We start from the raw sequence: 18,448 nt of genomic DNA on the forward strand, positions 1-18,448 counted from the left end.
AAATATGTAGAAGTCTTTAGAAGATTTATTGTGGATGAAATGTCCACAACCATAAGATGATGAACCAGCTTCAAGTCCCAGTAGCAACTGACAAATCTGTCACTGCATGAACATGAGTCTACCATTCTCTTCCAGAACATGCAGAAACATACAAAGGAGAACAAGGTAAGTAAAGCACATGCAAGTGAACACATGCAATTGAACATAACTAATGCATACAAGTGAACACATGCAATTGAACATAACTAATGAATACAACACTGTAGTGCAGCATGAGCTAGCTGGATTACAGCCAGCGTGGTGAAAGCCACACACATTTTGGAAATTCGGGACTTCTCCAGATATCTTTTTTTCAGACATTATGTGTCTATTAGGTCTCCCTAGATGCTGGCTAAGCTAGGGCCCAAAATCCACTGCTAGGAAAATTGCTAAACAAGATAGGTTTTCTGTTGTTTTGGGTTCTTTCCTTTTGTGGGAACTAGCCCCAGCCGTACAAGTGAGGTATCAATTTTATCAGGAGACTTGAGGAAGCACTGGGTGGTAAGAAATGTTTGGCTCCCTACAAATTCCAGAAGTTTCCATCACAGAAACGTGCAGTAAATGTGTGTTTTAGCCAAAATATGAGGTTTCAGGGCTTCAGGGTTTGAAAACCTGGTGAGAGTCGCCTATGTCATGACACCCTTGAGTTCTCAAGGTGTCTAGTTTTCAGAAATGTATGGAATTGGTAGGGTTCCTTGAGCATCATCTGAGCTAGGAGCCAAAATCCACAGCTACACAAATTGAAAAAAAGGATTGATTTTCAGTAGAAATAATTGAAGTATCCATGTTGCGTTTTGGGCCCTTTCCTTTTCAGCCACAAGGCAAGCCGCACAAGTGAGGGACCATTTTTAAATGGAGTCTTGAGAGAGTGCTGGGCGGCAGGAAATTTGCAGCTCCCTGCAGATTCCTGAAGTTTTCATCACAGAAATGCAAGGAAAATGTGTGTTTTAGGCCAAAATTTGAGGATTGCAACTCCTTTTGACTAGAACCACACAATTTATGACACTCTGGACTCTTCCATAAGTTTATGGGTTTGGTACATTTCCCTGAATGGCGGCTGAGCTTGAGCCCAAAATCCACAGCTACCCACATTGTGAAAGAGTATAGATTCTGCTGAGTGAACTAGGATTTCTCCCGTTCAAGTTGTGGGGTGTTTTGTGTCTCAAGTGCTAGGACCAGGCACACAAGTAGGGCTACCATTTTTTTGGAAGACACGTGGGAACACTGAATAGTTGAACACATGCTATTACCAATTGGATTCCTCTGCATGTGTAGCTTCCAAGTGTTAACCTGTTTGCAAGAAAGAATGATAGTATGGGTAAGCCCAAATTAAGAGTGTGCAAATAACTACTGTTCCTAAACTCAGTATCTTGTGTATATTTCAGAAATACATGATTCCTTTTGGACAAATCAGGGCTTTTTGCAGTGTACCCCCACTTTATGCCCTCATTTTGTCTACAAGATGCTGATTAAAAGTACATGGTGATTAGGTATAATTACAATCATTACTGACAACGTACCTGTAAGTTCATAGTATATGGTAGGGCAGTGAGGTCCAGAGGCTGAGTAGATTTAATATAATTAAGACTCCACTACCCTGGTGCCTGCTGTCATTTTAAAAGCCAGCTCTGCCTTGCAGGCTGTTTTTAAATTTGAATTATTTGTAAATTTAACCTTGTAATTAAAGGTTCTTCCAAAGTCTCGAACTAACTTCATTTCTATAATTTTATATAATAAAATGAGCTAGAAATATACTTCAAGGTATCAAAATGATAGAATAAATCCAACAACTTGCCACTGTTAGATTTTTTATAACTATCCCAGGAAATACGTTATATAACTTTCTTTTCTCTAAGCCAAAATCCAGCATTTCTACAGCCTTGCTCTAATTGGTCAGCCTAGGACAGGCTGAGCCAATCTTTCTTAATGAGGTGTGAAGTGGCCTGACTTTAGACAAAGGATATCCTGTGGGAGGAGAACTGCGAGCTGCACAGTAAAAGGCAGGATGGGGGAAGAGTGGACAAATTGGTCAATAAAGAGGGAATGGCAGTTTACAGCATCACAGGCTCACCCTCACATCCTGCACCCCCAGACAGACAGGAGCCCCAGTAATTAGATTAGTGAAGGGCCTGGAAGGGGAGTGTTAGGAAAACTTAACCACACAATTGTGTTGTCTTAGAAAGATCTAACCTCCAGGAGATAGTTTTTCCATTTTGGATTTTGGAAGAATGGTGCTTTCTGGGTCAAGAATATGGCACATTTTGAATGAAGTTGTCATACACCTGGGTGGCACCCTGCATCCCACTGGTCATGGGTGCCCCCTGGTTTACACCTAGGAACTGTGAATACATGTGGAAGAGCTGCCTAGCAAATCAGATCCTTGCCTCGAATAATCAAGAGAAGAATGGCCGCCCTGCTAGAACTCCTTGTCTGCATCCCAAGAGAACTGCAGTCATAGGAACTGCACCTCTGCACACATATGAAGTTCAGCCCTAAGGACTTTGCCTTGCTTAAACATGATTAAGGAGGGACTTCTTGAAAGCAACAGGCACAAAAGAGCTAAAAGAGATTCCTGCCTGAAACTACAAGAAGGACTCTCCTGGAGAGGTGCATTGTGGGAAATGTAATTTCAATGTACCAATGACCACCTCAGAGCTTCTAGACCCTTGGAGTGGTGTTTTGGACACTTTGATCCCACAAGAGGAACTTCAGGAAGATGTTTTAGAAGTTTGGAGACGTTTGGAACAACTTTTGTAAATAGCTAAATAAGTTGACCTTGTGCATTGTGGGAGTCGTAGTCCCATAGCCGAAGAGGCAAACTAGAGCATCTGAACCCTTGGCTGGTGCCGTAGACCACTTTTCTGCAGTAAGAACCACTTCTGGAAGTAAGTGTAAAAGTTTTAAATTGTGGGTAGTCTGAACTCTGGACTTTGTCCCGGTCTAGAGCAACCTTTTTTTAACCCGTTGAGCACTATTTGCATCTAAGTGCTAGTTTTACTCTTTAAAAAAAATAATAATATAAAACCGGGTAAGAAAAGGGTCTGAGGGAAGTTTTTAAAGACCTGCGCAGATAAATCCCCACTCTATATATGACAAAACACAAAATCCGCGGGTCTCGTGGAGAGCACAGACAGTACACAAAGCACAGCAACAGGGAAAAGAAACAAACTAGGGAAGTACTATTTAAGAGGATGGAACCCCATCACCCACCGAAGTGGCATGCTTCATCATCTGGGATCTACTCTTGGCTGCAAGCCTAGTGCAGCCAAGGAGCTACAACTCCTCACACGTGTTAGTAGGAGCTCGCGGATGTTTTATTGTGATCCAGTGGCTAGATCTCCTAAGATCAATGGAGCATGAAATCAGTGTGAGTGAATATGCATCATGCAGTGTGTGAAGTGAAAGGTTAAAATTGGCTACCAAGAGAGGAAAAGTTTGTTAGACCAGCGGATTTTGTGTTTTGTCACTTTTACTCTTTATCCTTAAAAATTCACATCTATAGTTCCCTTGATTGGACTTTTGTAGTTTTGGTGTCATTTTAATCAAAAAAGTATTTCCTATGTTTATAAATCACTGTTGAATTTTTATTCTGTGTTGCGTCTTACTTATTTAATGCATTAGAGTTCTAAAATGCTTTACACACCTGTCTCCTACGTTAAGCCTGCCTAATTGTTGCAGCTACCAATGGGTTAGCAAGGGAATAATTTATTGAGTACTTGACTGGACCTGATATTGAGATTGTGGCCTTATTACTAGTAGTAGGTCCCTACCTACACCTACTAATAAAGTACCTTCCAACATCCCTCATACCCATTTAAACTTTTTTCATGTTGCCATATGAATTGCTGTATAGTTGGTACACATTGAAAAACCATTGTAAGGTGCAGCTCAGTTGTTGGATCTGAGTACCTCAGGTTCTTGGAGAACCTACAAACCCTATATATTGCCACTACCATCAGAAGGGTCTAGCGGACATAACGGAATATTACTTTTGTAAATCCGTCATCTTAATAGGAATTACTGACGAAAGTATAGTCAATTTAAATTCAATTGAAAAATGTTATTCGGTTTATAACCATAAACCATAAAAGTACAGTATAAAAACAATTATGATCAAAAAATAAAAAACAATCCCTGTTTCACATTTACATACAAATATGTCTTCATCATACAGATTCCCATAACATTTTGGTTGTGATGGCATAGGGTTGTCCCTTGGGGACCAACAGAGATCTATATAAACTTTCAAAGGTTCATAACTGGTCGCGTAGCTTCCGACCCTACCCAGTATTTATTCACTATAAGTGATAAAATGCATGTTATGTATTCAAACTGGGAGATAGGGGTTTTCTCTGATATTTCAAAGTTTAGAGCCTCCAAGTATACACATTTTTTCCTTCTTCCTATGGCCATTGTAATGTATGATATAGCAGATAAACAGATATGACTATTTTCCAAGGCACATAAAAAGTAATAAGCATCCTGATGGTAAATATATTTTCCAGTTTTAAAAGGGGAGCTAAAAAATGTTTCCTAATATCCTCACAAAAAACACAAAATAAAATTAACTGTATTGTGCTTTGTCATGATTTACCGTTGCATGGGCATTTTGGTAGGCTAAAATTCCATGCCCCAGTTTTTGGAAAAGCAAACTGTATTTGCAAAATGCCTAATCGGAGTCTAGTAAGATAAAATCTTTACGGACTGTTTTTAACAATTGTCAGGTAGTTTGGCTGACCCTCTTGTACAAAGTGTAGCAAGTAACTAGCTACTGCAGATTTTTTACTCTCATTAAAATCTCTCTCTTTTTCTTTTTGTCCCCTACATAGAATCCTAACTTCTGTTTTAGAGTAGGTAAGAAATTTAACTGTGTCATTTACTCCTATAGCGGGATCCAACTTTCTTAAACAGACATCTAAATAGGATAGCCGTTTACTTTTTTTCCAAGCATCTAGCCTGAGACAATGTAAAATTATTTCCTTTGTAAACTGTGTCCCTGTTCTGCTCCATATGTTGTACCAGAAGATAATGGGCCTAATATATAGCTCATCCTCTAAAAAGGAAACTGCCCCTTCCTTATGTGTTATCAACGTTGAACTCGATTTCGGGACAGACCGTAACTTTGCCAGAAACAGGTTTTTCAGTATCTGCAGCTTAGCACAGTTTGTGTAACCCCATAGAGCAGCACCATAGCCAGCGCTTGATAGGCATTAACTTTTTTACAGTGTCAGCATTTCTCTAATAGTTTTTTGGCCAATTTTACTAGAGAACCTAAAAATGGATTCTATCACACTTAAGAATTCCATTTTAGACATATTTAATTTGCTTTCCCAGGTCCCTGATGCACTAAACTGAATGCCTGAATATGTAAAAAAAATTGTCCCCTCTAGCCTTTCCCCCTTTATATGATGTGTCATCTTTTTTACTCTTCCTTTTCTGGCTACCATGATAATAGTTTTCTTCAGATTAACCTTCATATCTTTATTATCCATAAATTTAACAAACTTCATCTATCAGGAGCTGTAGTCCATTAGCTGTTCTGGATAAAAGGACTGCATCATTGGCATATATTAAGATGGGGACAGGGAGACTACCTACCATGGGGACATCAGCTTTGATTTTTTGTTGGCATTTGTCCACCACATTTATATAGAGTGAAAAGAGCAGGGGAGCAAAAGCACACCCCTCTCCAATGCCTTGAGTGACCTTAAAACTATCTGTAAATTCCCCATTTAGTACATGACTCACCTGCGCAGTAAGGGAGGAATACCATTGGGACAGATAGTGAATAATGCCCCGGGGGGCTCACAAATCCACAAGTGTTTCCCAGAGCTTATCATGGTTTACCAGGTCGAACGCACTGCTCAGATCAGCAAAGCATAAGTGTCTTCTGGCCTGTCTTTGCTACCGTATATTTATTAATTAACAAGTGTAAATTGGCACATTGTTCCATTGTTCCAATATCTGTCCTGAACCCATATTGTGTATCTGTGAGTATGCATCTTTCTTCAACCCTTTGATCTAACTTGCCCAGAAGAATTCTGCCCATTAATTTCACACCGGAGTCCAGGAGAGATATTGGGCGGTAGCATTTCAGATCTCCTCTGTTACCTTTTATAAACATTGGGACCATTATTCTTTCTGTCCACGAAACAGGGAGATAGCCCTTTAAAGTTGGATTACATACTTGGGTCAGCATTGGGGCCCATTAGGAGACTTGCCTTTTATATCCATTGTGACACCATCAGGGCCAGAAGCCTTTCCTCTTGCTGGTTTATTTTGAGCCTTCATAACCTCCATTAAGGTTTTTTCAGGTATGTCCAGGGCTTCAATTTGATATAAATATGTAAAAGGCAAATTTAAAATAATACTTTATAGGTTAAACATTGTATTAAAATATTCTATCCACTCCCCCTGTTCTACAGATGTCTCAATCTTTGGATCTCCTCTATCTTTTAGGAATGGCAGGTATATTATTCCTGAAAAGAGGGAATTATCTTATCATTTAAATCAGCCGCCTGGAGGAGGTGTTACCATATTTTCCCCTTTATCTCTCTTTTCCTCTTAACTAGAGCATTTTTATACATGGTTCTCAATCTACTGATTTTTCTTCTATCCCTTGGGAAGTTCCATAAGGCTTTCCTTAATCTTCTATTTATTGAGGAACATTCTGTATTAAACCAACCCCTATTTCTTTTACTTTTCCCTCTAGTTGGGCACTTACGTTTCTCTGAAATTCTAGCCATGTTTTCACAAAAAGCTTCCATACTAAGCATCGGAGAGGACATATAATTTGTGCTTATGTAGAAAACACTAAGAGATTCTGCCATAATTTCCCCAGTTTTTGCTATCCCATCTTATTAGCCCATCTAAAAGAGAAACCACTTTTGCCCTGTATCTCAATTTGTTTCATGTTTTGCAAACTATTCAACCTTGTAATATTTATATTAAGAATCAATGTCAGTACAACATGATCACTTTGGGAATTTGGGGTAACGGTAAGTGAATCTATTTGACATTCAACATTTTCTGTTTCCAGGATGTGATCAATTACAGAGCTTCTTCCATTTCCATAGTATGTAGGCACTAATATTTGTTTTTCACCAATACATTTTTCCAGGAGAACATAGCTATAGTTGTGAATCAGTTCATTTAGTGTCTCTCCACATGAATTGTGCCAAAAGCCTAACATTTGTTTTAACATAACCACAGTTTTCATATCCCTGTCTATAGCATTTACTCACAATACAATCTCCGAGCCATAATAAAATATCGACATCATTAATGTGGCTAGGAATAGGTAAATTTCCCTACTTAAATCCATTATAACCATTACTTTGGTTTCATCAAAAACATTATTATAAAAGTTAATTATGACCAAATTAAACTTTTCTTGAGTAATTTGATGGATAAGGTGGAAATAGGGGGAAGACAGATGGGACCTTAATGCTTTCAATGAAGAGGTTGTAGATAATAATACTGCCGGCTGTGGATGGGCGCAGACGGTCCCGCCCTTGGCCCGGGCTTTGCCCGACTGCGGCTTGGTCATGCCTGCGCATGTTCTGTGCTGCAGGAGGCAGCCCCGGTATTTCATTGGGAGGAGGCCCCTCTCTCTCCCTCAGGAGTTCGTAGCAGGCTAGGGGACTGAGTCCCACCCCAGCAGGCAGCAACAGAGTGAGTGGTGGTGCTGGCTAGCAGAGTCTGATCAGTGCGTCCTGCTCTGAAGGAGGCACCCGCGGTATTTGATTGGGAGGAGGCCCCTCCCTCTCCCTCAGAAAGGCAATGCAGGCTGAGAGACTGAGTCCCATCCAAACAGGCAGCAACAGAGCGAGTGGTGGTGCAGGCTAGCAGAGCCTTATCAGTGCATCTCATGCTGTGGGAGGCAGCTGCGGTATTTGATTGGGAGGAGGCCCATCCCTCTCCCTCATGAAGGCGGAGCAGGCTGGGGGACCAAGTCCCACCCCAGCTGGCAGCAACAGAGCAAGTGTTGTTACAGGCTAGCAGAGCCTAATCAGTGCGTCCCGCGCAGTGGGAGGCGGCAGCGGGATTTGATTCGGAGGAGGCTCATCCCTCTCCCTCATGAATGGGAAGCAGGCTGGGGGACCAAGTCCCACCCCAGCTGGCAGCAACAGAGCAAGTGTTGGTACAGGCTAGCAGAGCCTGATGAGTGTGTCCCGCGCTGCGGGAGGCGGCTGCAGTATTTTATTGGGAGGAGGCCTCTCCCTCAGGGAGGCGAAGCAGCCTGGGGGACCGAGTCCCACCCCAGCAGGCAGCAACAGAGCGAGTGGCGGTGCAGGCTAGCAGAGCCTGATCAGTGTGTCCCGCGCTGCGGGAGGCGGCTGCAGTATTTGATTGGGAGGGGGCCTCTCCCTCAGGGAGGCGAAGCAGCCTGGGGGACCGAGTCCCACCCCAGCAGGCAGCAACAGAGCGAGTGGTGGTGCAGGCTAGCAGAGCCTGATCAGTGAGTTCCGTGCTGCGGGAGGCAGCTGAGTTATTTGATTGGGAGGAGGCCCCTCCCTCTCCCTCAGAAAGGTGAAGCAGGCTGGGAGACCTAGTCCCACCCCAGCAGGCAGCAACATTGTTGCAGGCTAGCAGAGCCTGATCAGTGAGTCCCCTGAAAGTATAGTGATAAATGAATGTTTTTTTTTGCTAAATTTAATTATTTTTTATTTCAGCAGTTTGTTTCTTTGTGAAAACCTTGAGGGATGTACATGAATTACCCCTTGCTGAATCCTGAAATTTGCCTACTTTAAAAAAATATATAGCTTTCTGGAATCACCCATGGGTTTTCACTAAAAAGATGAATTGTTTTATTGCATACTTAGGTGTTGATAAACTCGCTTTGGTTTATTTTGTGGAGCATTGCTATATATTGGTGGATGGCTGCCTTAGGTTGTAGTTGAAATGATTTTGGGCTGCTTACCAAACTGTTTGCATCATTATACACAATAAAAAACTGACCTTTATTTAAAAAATATGTAATTTATTCTAGTTGTTAAATTTGTGGTATGCATGTGAAAAAAGAGCATTGCCATTATAACTATTCTAAGACAAATGTCATTTTAAAGAGTTTCATTCACATTATTTCATGAAGAAGACTTTTAGTGTTTCAGTAATGGAGATATGTGTAGTTCATCTGTCACTATAGAGAGTTAATGGTCATATATAACCTAGGCAATTATTAAAAAAAGACGAATGCGGGACGCCCTTTTTACAAGAGAAGCACTAAATTGAATGGTAGTCAATAAACTTAGAAAGGATTAGGGTGGGAGAAGAATTGTATTCAAATTATGATGCAAACTCTCAAGGCCCAACTTTCTTACATCATACAAAATGAAAGTTGTAACTTCCACACACTGAAATGGATACATTCTCTGGGTGACTACCCCCCCCCCTGCAGCAGCTCACTTGCTGAGATAGAAGGCACTACACACAAGCTCCACCCCAAAAACTGGAAATCCTTTAACCCCATCTCTGTAGCTGAGATAAAAAAATGATTTTCTGCTCCACCCCCTCCTCTCATATCTTGGACCCCATTCCAGGCAAACTGGTCAAAAAGCTGAAAAGCACCCTAGCCCCGATCTGGACCACGATTATAAATAGCTCCCTGAGAATTGGAGTCATGCCGGATTGTCTCAAAATCAGCCAAGTCACACCACTATTAAAAAAACAGGATCGGACACCAATGATCTTAACAACTTCAGACCCGTCTCCAATCTCCCCCTCCTAGCTAAAACCCTGGAAAGATGCGTCCTCCTTCAACTTACCGAGCACATGGACTTGAACAACCTTCTCGACTCTCACCAATTGGGCTTCAGAAAAGGTTGCAGCACAAAGACAGCGATCTTGAATGTCATGAACGACATCCACAAGTCCCTCGATAGGGATCAATGCTGTCTGCTCGTAATCTTGGACCTATCGGCAGCCTTCGACACGGTTGACCACAATCTACTCGTTAAGGCACTGTAAGAAAGAGTAGGAGCGGACGAGAAGGTCCTAAAATGGTTCACCTCATTTCTACAGAATCGCACCCAAAGAATAAAAATCAATAACTTATTTTCTTACTCACACTCCGTCAGCAGGGGTGTACCACAAGGATCAGTTCTCTCTCCGCAACTCTTTAACATCTATATGGAACCCCTCACCTCCATCCTCAATTAAAAAAACATCCCCTTCCACCTATACGCGGACGACACCCAGATCTATCTCAAATCCTCCTCTATGGAAGACATTCATAGACTAAACCACACTCTAAGGGAAGTCCAGCACTGGTTAACACTCAACCACTTGAAACTGAACCAGGACAAGACAGAAATCTTGCTCATTTCCAATAAGGAGCACAACCCCCAAGTCACAGAATGGATAAAAGCAATCGATGCCTTCAACTGCAACCTCAATCTGACCGACTCAGTTAAATCACTGGGAATACCTCTGGATCTAAAATTGAACATGACAAAACATATAAGAACTCCGCCAAAAGCGCATTCCTCAACCTTAAACTGCTCAACAAAATAAAACCATTCATCCCTCCCAGCGATCTCAAACAAGCCACTCAGTCCCTGGTGCTTTCCAGACTCGACTATGGGAATGCAACCCTCACAGGAACAGCAAAATCCCACTTAGCCCCTCTGAGAACAACTCTAAATGCAGCAGCCAGAATGGTCACCGAAGTGAAGAAATTTGAGCACATTTCACCGGCACTCAGAGATTTAAAATGGCTCCCAATTGAAATGCATGCCAACTTCAGATCTGCCTGCCTCACGCACAAACCCCTGCACACTGGGAAACCCGCCTACCTGGCCGCAAAACTCAAGAAAGCCGGCCAGACAAGGACCCTCAAGAGCTCAAACACCTTACTCCTCATCCCCCTGAAAACATGCAAACAAAAAGCCTCTTCTCAATCCTTCTCTGGAAATGCTCCAAGAATCTGGAACTCCATCCCAGTCCATATCAGGACTAACCCCTTGTTTGTAAAACTCAAAAGGCAGCTCAAGGACCTCTTCCTCAATCGCTCCCTGTCGAATGGATAGCTGCCGCTTGAATGCAGACTCTTGCACCCACACCGTCCAGTCACCCTAAGTTTAAGAACTCTACCTCACCCACCTACCAACTTAGTCCTGCCTCACCCCTGTGTATATCACCCCTTTATTTTGTTTTTGGATATTAAGGCTGCATTCTGTTCTGAGACTCTCGACTCGCAGCGAATCAATATGTATACTACGTTTTGTGTTGATTTTCCCATCACCTTTGTTGTAAAGCGCTCCGATACCCTCGGATCTGGCTAGTGCTATATTAAACTACTAAACTACTAAATAAATAAATAAATAAATGTGGACGGTATTTAAAAGTGTGTTCCAGGCAGTAGGAGACATTTTGCTTTTGTCTGTTTACAAAATGTTAGGCATATGAATAACGTTTATGAGATCACTAACATCTTTAACGGTTTAAAGTTATGTGAGGACACAAAAGTAGGTATATTTCAATTTAGTGATACACTAATTTCCAGTCCCTTAGCAAGGCAAAATTGTGCTGCCAAAAGTAAATGATAGAAATGATTGACAAACTTTCAGACAAATAAAGACACAGAAATATTTGAATTTAGATAAAATTTGAATGTTCGATACCCCAATAGGAAGAAACTGCTCATGCGTTTCAGTGGGACATAACACATTTTTTTCTGGAATGATATCTTACTCTTTTGAAACTCAGTGTTTCAGGTAACTGTATTGTATATGTTAAAATGTTTTTGAAGCCATATTACTGTAAACTCAATACTGTCATTCAACTGAGAGGTGTTAATTAAACATAGTCATAGGGATATAAGGAGTTTTGGGGAATGAGTGCAAATTTTATTCAAGATGTTGAGGTAAGAAGACACGCACTAAAGGTCTCACTTGGAGTTTTACTAATAACCTGCAGGTCGAATCAGCAGAAAGAGAAATGAAGACTCTTAGAACAATTATAAAAGGTGCTAAATGAGTGTGATAAAGGTTATGCAGCTACTAGAAACGAATGCAATAAAGCCAGTAGGAAGTTTTAACAAATAATTAAATTAATCTAAACACTATAGGCAGACGGGGCTTTGTTGAATGCTAACAGTTCCGGTACTATAGGAAAAATTATTGACACTTCCTGTCATGCAAAATGAGGACAGAGTTAATGAAGTATAGTCGATGCAATTGAATAGACTGGTGTAGATTTTAGAAAATAGTCTCAGGACTTCTGCCAATGCTATGTTTTTACATAAAAAGAAGGTAATCAATGAGGTTATAATGAAGGATTTTGTAAGTAACACTGACATTCCACAGTTATCCAGAAAGAGAAAATAACTGAGAGTGAGAATTGGAGGTCCATGAAGAGACTACCTCTATGGAAACTACAGAGTTAGAGAGTTTTCCAATTGAATTTTATAGTGCACCTAAGCGGAAACGTTTACTGTTCATTCCAAAACTATATAATGACAATAAAAAGAAAAGAAAAGAAGAAACTTTATTGCATGATTTGTTAAAACCCTTGCAAACACTACAAATAAAAATGTTACAATATATAAACTTGATAATAAATCACAGGTTCCTGTAGATAAAAACACCCGACATCCTAACATATAAAACTCTATTGTAAATACACTATCCATAACTCCTATATTGGTGTTCCCATAAGGAGACGGCAGTCCTAGTTTAAAATAGCATTTCAGCTAACCTGTGGGCTACTCCCCTTCTGATGACAATTTTATTTTATTTTTTGTCCAAAAACAGTCCAGGTGCCTGTCCGCTCCGCAAAAGGAGTTAGTTCAGCAACTGATACAGGTAAGCAACGAGTCAAGGTCTCAGGCCAAGGAAGCATTGAGCATCTCAACTCCACTAGTTTTTTTGCAAAACGATCCATGAACCTTACCAAGGCGCAATTTAAGATGGTGTTCCGAGGATTAAAGCAGGCCAACACTGCACCTCTACATGATCTGACCACCTTGTCGATCCAACCCCTTCGTAGTAGAGCCCTTCTTTCCTTCAAGAGGTTAGGACACAAACACAGTACATGCAATAGATCTTCCCTGTGTTGGCCTGAAAGCCAGCATGTTTCCAGGGCACAGTCTCTTTTCCATTTGGGAAGATGGCAAATCATTGGAATCACCCCCATTCTCAGTTTTAAGAAGCGGAGCGTGGTACATGCAATGAAGGTGATAGTTAGATTACTCTGAGATTTCAACTGTGCGTAAGTGCTGAGAGTCATCCAACCGTGACTTCTAGCAGAGAGACTAGCCCTGATTTCTGCTGAGGAAAGTCTTTTTGCGCTGAGTTTGCTAGCCTCTTGAATTCATTTTGGCTTGCATATAAGTCCCAGAGCTCACTCAGGCCGAGGATGCTAAGCCCACAGGACAAGTAGCGGTGCCCCGCTGGCCATCGTCTTGTGTTCAGCTGTGCCCATAAGTGGTGAGCCAGACTACCCTCCTTTGACGCCGTCAGCTTGAGGCAGCTCATTAGAAAAGTCACCATTCGGCCTATTGACTGTCTGCAGATGCCGAATTCCAGCCTGATTTGTGCCGGAGAAGTGTGGGAAGGTAGCTGGAAGGTCCTTCTAAAACTTTTTGCGACAAATTTGTCTAGTTGGCACTGTCTAGCCGTTTTAGCACCTCACTTCCGTAGGTTAGAGTTGGAATGAAAAGAAAGGGAATTTCAGTGAGGAAATAATGGAGTTCATCATGATGGAGATACAAACACTTGGAAAAAAAGCATGTGCCTTGTTGAAACTATCATTCTAGGATTTTTAGAAAAATGCATAATAAGATTCTCATGTATAGTTAAAATACACATATGGAACTGTAAGTTAAAATTCCTACAATTGTAATCATACAACAGACTATTACACTATTGTCAGGTCTCTCAAAGCAGGTCTCTGCTTAGCATTTTAAGGTGAGTTTTTGCTTAGCACCCATAGGTTCTGAGCCTCAGACTAGCATGTACAGGCTCAAAGTTGCATTCAAACTAAAGAGGAGGAGCTAGCAATTGAGCAACTGGTAATACCCGTCTCCCAGCAGACAAAAACTTTTCTAAAAAAATCTCAGAGAAGTCAGGCAAAAGAAAGCACCAACCAGAATCAGAAGCAATGGAATAGCTCAGCAGTGCAAGAACTGCTCACAGCCAACAATTAGAATTCACATTGCAAAGCACTAAAGCACCCTCTCTCACCAGCTTTTATTTGAATCTTACAGAAAGTTAGACAAGGAGTAAGAAAGAATGAGTAATTAGGCTAAGAGAAAATACATCCTCCCAAAGTAAAATAATTAATTGAATCCTCAACTCCAAAAAGCAGAAGATCCGGAGTCAGGTGTGCAGTATTTATTATACACTAATGCAAGAACTCTAAATAAGCATGGGAGTCACAAAGGAACCAAACCAACACATGCAAGGAAACATTACAGTTTTCACTGTGAGGTGTGTCCTCAGCACTTAGAACACAAAAGCACAGAGGGATGCTGATGGCTAGATCATGACAACAAAGAGGAGCTACAGAATGATGGCAGATCTCAGAACATGCATGTGGTAAGAGCTGAATTACCAGACTGAGCAGAACATTCTTCTCACCTTCAGAAAGGTCTGGTTTGTGTGGAAACACAGAATTGAACTTCCTCACCATAAGGGGAGCATGAATGGCAGATGCTGCCCTAGGACTTATCAAAAGGTTGATTACTTTCCTAGTCAACCAAATAATGAGGTTTGCCATGAATCATTCTTGCATCACAAATCTCCTTAATCACAAATTCCTCATGGCCAATCACAGAAATAGGCTTTAGAGGTTTAGAGATTCTAGAAAAATAAGGGCCTAATTACAACTACCGTGGTCTATAGGACCGTAGTTGTAGTGATGGTGGTCTGACAATGACCGCACTGCAGGACTGCCCACAGTATTACAACTGCGATGGTCAGACGGCCACAAGACCACCGCTATTGGTCCAGCTGTGGTCTAAGGGCACCGCCAAGCATTTTATGACTTTTCTCACTGCCAGTGATGTCATAGAGTTTCTGCCTCCATGTTCCTGCTGGCAGTGAGGAAAGGAAGGGTGCCCTACAGGGCCCCCTCTTGCCCTGTGCTTAGGGGTGCATACAGGAGGGCACATGGTGTGCCGCCCTGTCTTTCTGCACCCACAGAACAAGGATGGCATGAACTTTACAGTCCATGCCTTCCTGAAATGCTCTGTGGTTGGCCCACAGCGCTGCCTTTCTAAGGCTCTCTGATAAGCCTTTGAAAGGCAGCACTGTGGGCCAGCCTCCACCTGACCACTCTGCGGATTTTAACTTGTAATCCGTCAGACGGTGTGCAGATAGCTTTGGCGGTCCTGAAGCGGGCGGTGGCGTGGCACCCCGGCCCCGCTCCAGGACCGCCAAAGTCATAAAAAGGCCCTTAGAATTTGTTGGCATGAGAAGAGAGACATGATAAGATGGATGGACTCTCTGGGACGAAAGCAACTTTTGTCAGACTGTCACTGAAGTAATGATCCAGGTGATTGCAAAAGGACCAAAGTATTGCATACAGAGATTTAATCTATGAATTCTTGTATGAAGATAAACAGAAGATAGCCATATTCCATTTCGCACCATATGTCTACGAGTCTGTCTTTTTTCTTTAATCCTGTATGCTATGCTTATCCCGAATATCTTTAAATTTGAGCTGAACTTTCTTAATATCTTCAAGAAGATCTTGTCAGCAGAAACATTAGTATCCCATGGCAGATTTACTGTATTAGTTATATGTCAAAAACATAGTTAACAAAAAATTGACTGGTCCAGTAAATAATGCTCATCTTGATTTTGCACAAGTTTCAGCTGATAGTAATAGAGACTTCCCATTTGTTTGCGATGTAGTTTAAAAAGCAACATACTCACTCTTCCGATGTCTTGTTGAATCTCCAAGTATGTCTATTGATTTGAGGGCAGAATCCAGGTGGCAAAGACTCTGAGGTGGAGATAATGGTAAGCCTAGAATTTTGAGTCAAATTGAAGTTCCCTATCAGAAAGCCTTTCCTAGGCAAACTATGCAGTTGTACTATGTCCAATAAGAAAATCTTTGCAATTGAGAAGTAGTGGGACCTTGACTAGAGGAGAAGAAATGAGTAATTTGGGAAAACATCTACAATTTCCACAATGGGTGTGCATCCTTCAATTTGGGCAGGTCAAATATAGGATCTATTGAAATATAATCCTAATGGTGTTGAGGTAACTCTAAGGGTAGCAATGACCCATACCTGCTTGAGTGAGTGCTCTTAGCATGAGTAAAGACACAAAAGAATTGTCATTGTGTATTTTCATTACATTACATTCTCATAGATTGACTTCTGTGGCATTCAGTCAAGGCATCACGAAAAGCTTGTAAAATGATCTTTTGCAAGTTCTTTGTTGGATTAAATAGCCTTCCATTTACAAACATCAGCCCATCTTTTTCTTTGGATGTTTTCTTTAGTTGAAATCCAAGTATCGCTATCCAGGTCTTTGGTCTGCCTCAACATTCAGTCTAAAAAGTTTTGGTTATGGTAGTAGGAATTATAATTTTCAGAGGCTGGAGAATCTTTTTCTTAAAAGAAGCTGGTCTACACCTGGATGCATCCTTGACAAACAGTCTGCCATAGCGATATGATATTCAGGAATATAGGGTATTATATATTCATATTGCTGAACAAATAGGCCCAACTGACATGTTGAATGTTAAAACATTCAACTTGTTGTAGAACTTCCAGATTGCTATGACCCATTCTCACAGTAACTGCATAGGGAATGCCAATCAAAATAATTATGCAATTTTTTAAAAGCAGCGTTTATTGTAAAAAAGTATTGTTTGAGTACTGAATAGCTTAGCTCAGCTGGAATAAGCTCACAATAAAGAAAATGCAATTGAATGTGCTTTTTTTCTATCATTTTCTTAAAGAAGAACTACCTGGACAGAAGCATCAGTCTCCACAATGAATTACTTAGAGGTGTCGGGTATTACTAAATGGGGCGCTGCTGTTAATCGCTTCTTAAGCTTTTTAAAAGCAACAGATGATTCTCTCCTGTCTATTTCAATATCTTGCCTTCCTTCAAGAGGTCAGTGATTAGACTTATGATCTTGGATTTATGGTAGCATTGGACAAGCCAATTTCAATCTGACTTTCTTGACAGATACTGAGTTCTTCCAATTTAATATAGTGTTGACTTTAGTATCACCAGCGAATAATTCACCTGATGAACAAAAAACCCAGCTAGTCTACAGATCATTGATAGAGACTGCTGATCAAATTCACTCTTTTCCAGCCTGGCACACGTTCTAGTCTCCTTAAATTCTTGGAGTATTTCTTTAGCATGACCTTTGTGTGTTTCAGGGCCCTCTTATAAAATCTAAATATCATCTGAATAGCCTACCATGGTGCTGGACTTGGCTCACTCTGCAGGGTCCTCCCCAAATGTTTTGACTTCACCCCTCCTATTTTTTGCTGAATTCATTTTTGTTGGCCATAGGACTCTGTGTACCTTACCACTGCTAACCGGTGCTTAAGTGCTTGTGCTCATGCCCTAAAATGTGGTAAAATTGGCCTACACCGGACTGGGATATTTACTTTAATTACACATCCTTAGTACTGTGGTTTACCACATACCCAAGGCCTGTAATTCTCTAGATATTTCAATTACTTCAAAGAAAGCACCATGTATAAAGAAGCACCATAAGATTGAGGGCCTCATGTACGTAGCCGAATACCGGTTGGTAACGGCCGATTTTCGGTAATTATACCGTTACCGACCGGTATTTTGGCTTTTGGTATGTAGGGGGAGAAGTTCTGTATTCGGAATTTACCGAATCGGTAAAATTACCGAATCGGTAAAATTACCGATTCGGTAATTTTACCGCTTCGGTAAATTCCGAAAACAGAAATCAGATGTAGGGGGACTGTGTGGTGTGTGTGGGGATTCGTTATTTACCACCAACTAATAGTTGGTGGAAAATGACGAATATGTGTGTAAATGCATTATTTTGCCCGTAGATGTGTGCAATGTGGCAGACACACATGCCCTCAGGGCATGTATGTGTGCCACATGTGCACACATGGCCGAATCAGGGGTGCAACAGGGTGTCAATGTGACACCCTGCCACCCTTGCATGTGCTCCCCCATTACCGAATCGGTATTTACCGATTCGGTAATGAGGCATACCTTCCCATCAATGGGAAGGTATGCCTCATTACCGATTTGGTAAATACCGATTCGGTAATTACCGAATTATTCCGAATCGGTAATATTTACCGACCAATTACCTACATAGCATTTACCACTTCATAAATACCGAATCGGTATGATTCGGTATTTATGAAGTGGTAAATGCAAGCCCACCTACATAAGGCCCTGAGTCTTCAGTTCACTTTTGCGACCTGTGAAAGGAGACTCAG

This window comes from Triturus cristatus, chromosome 8 (assembly GCF_964204655.1).
Source record: "Triturus cristatus chromosome 8, aTriCri1.1, whole genome shotgun sequence".
Classification (NCBI taxonomy): domain Eukaryota; kingdom Metazoa; phylum Chordata; class Amphibia; order Caudata; family Salamandridae; genus Triturus; species Triturus cristatus.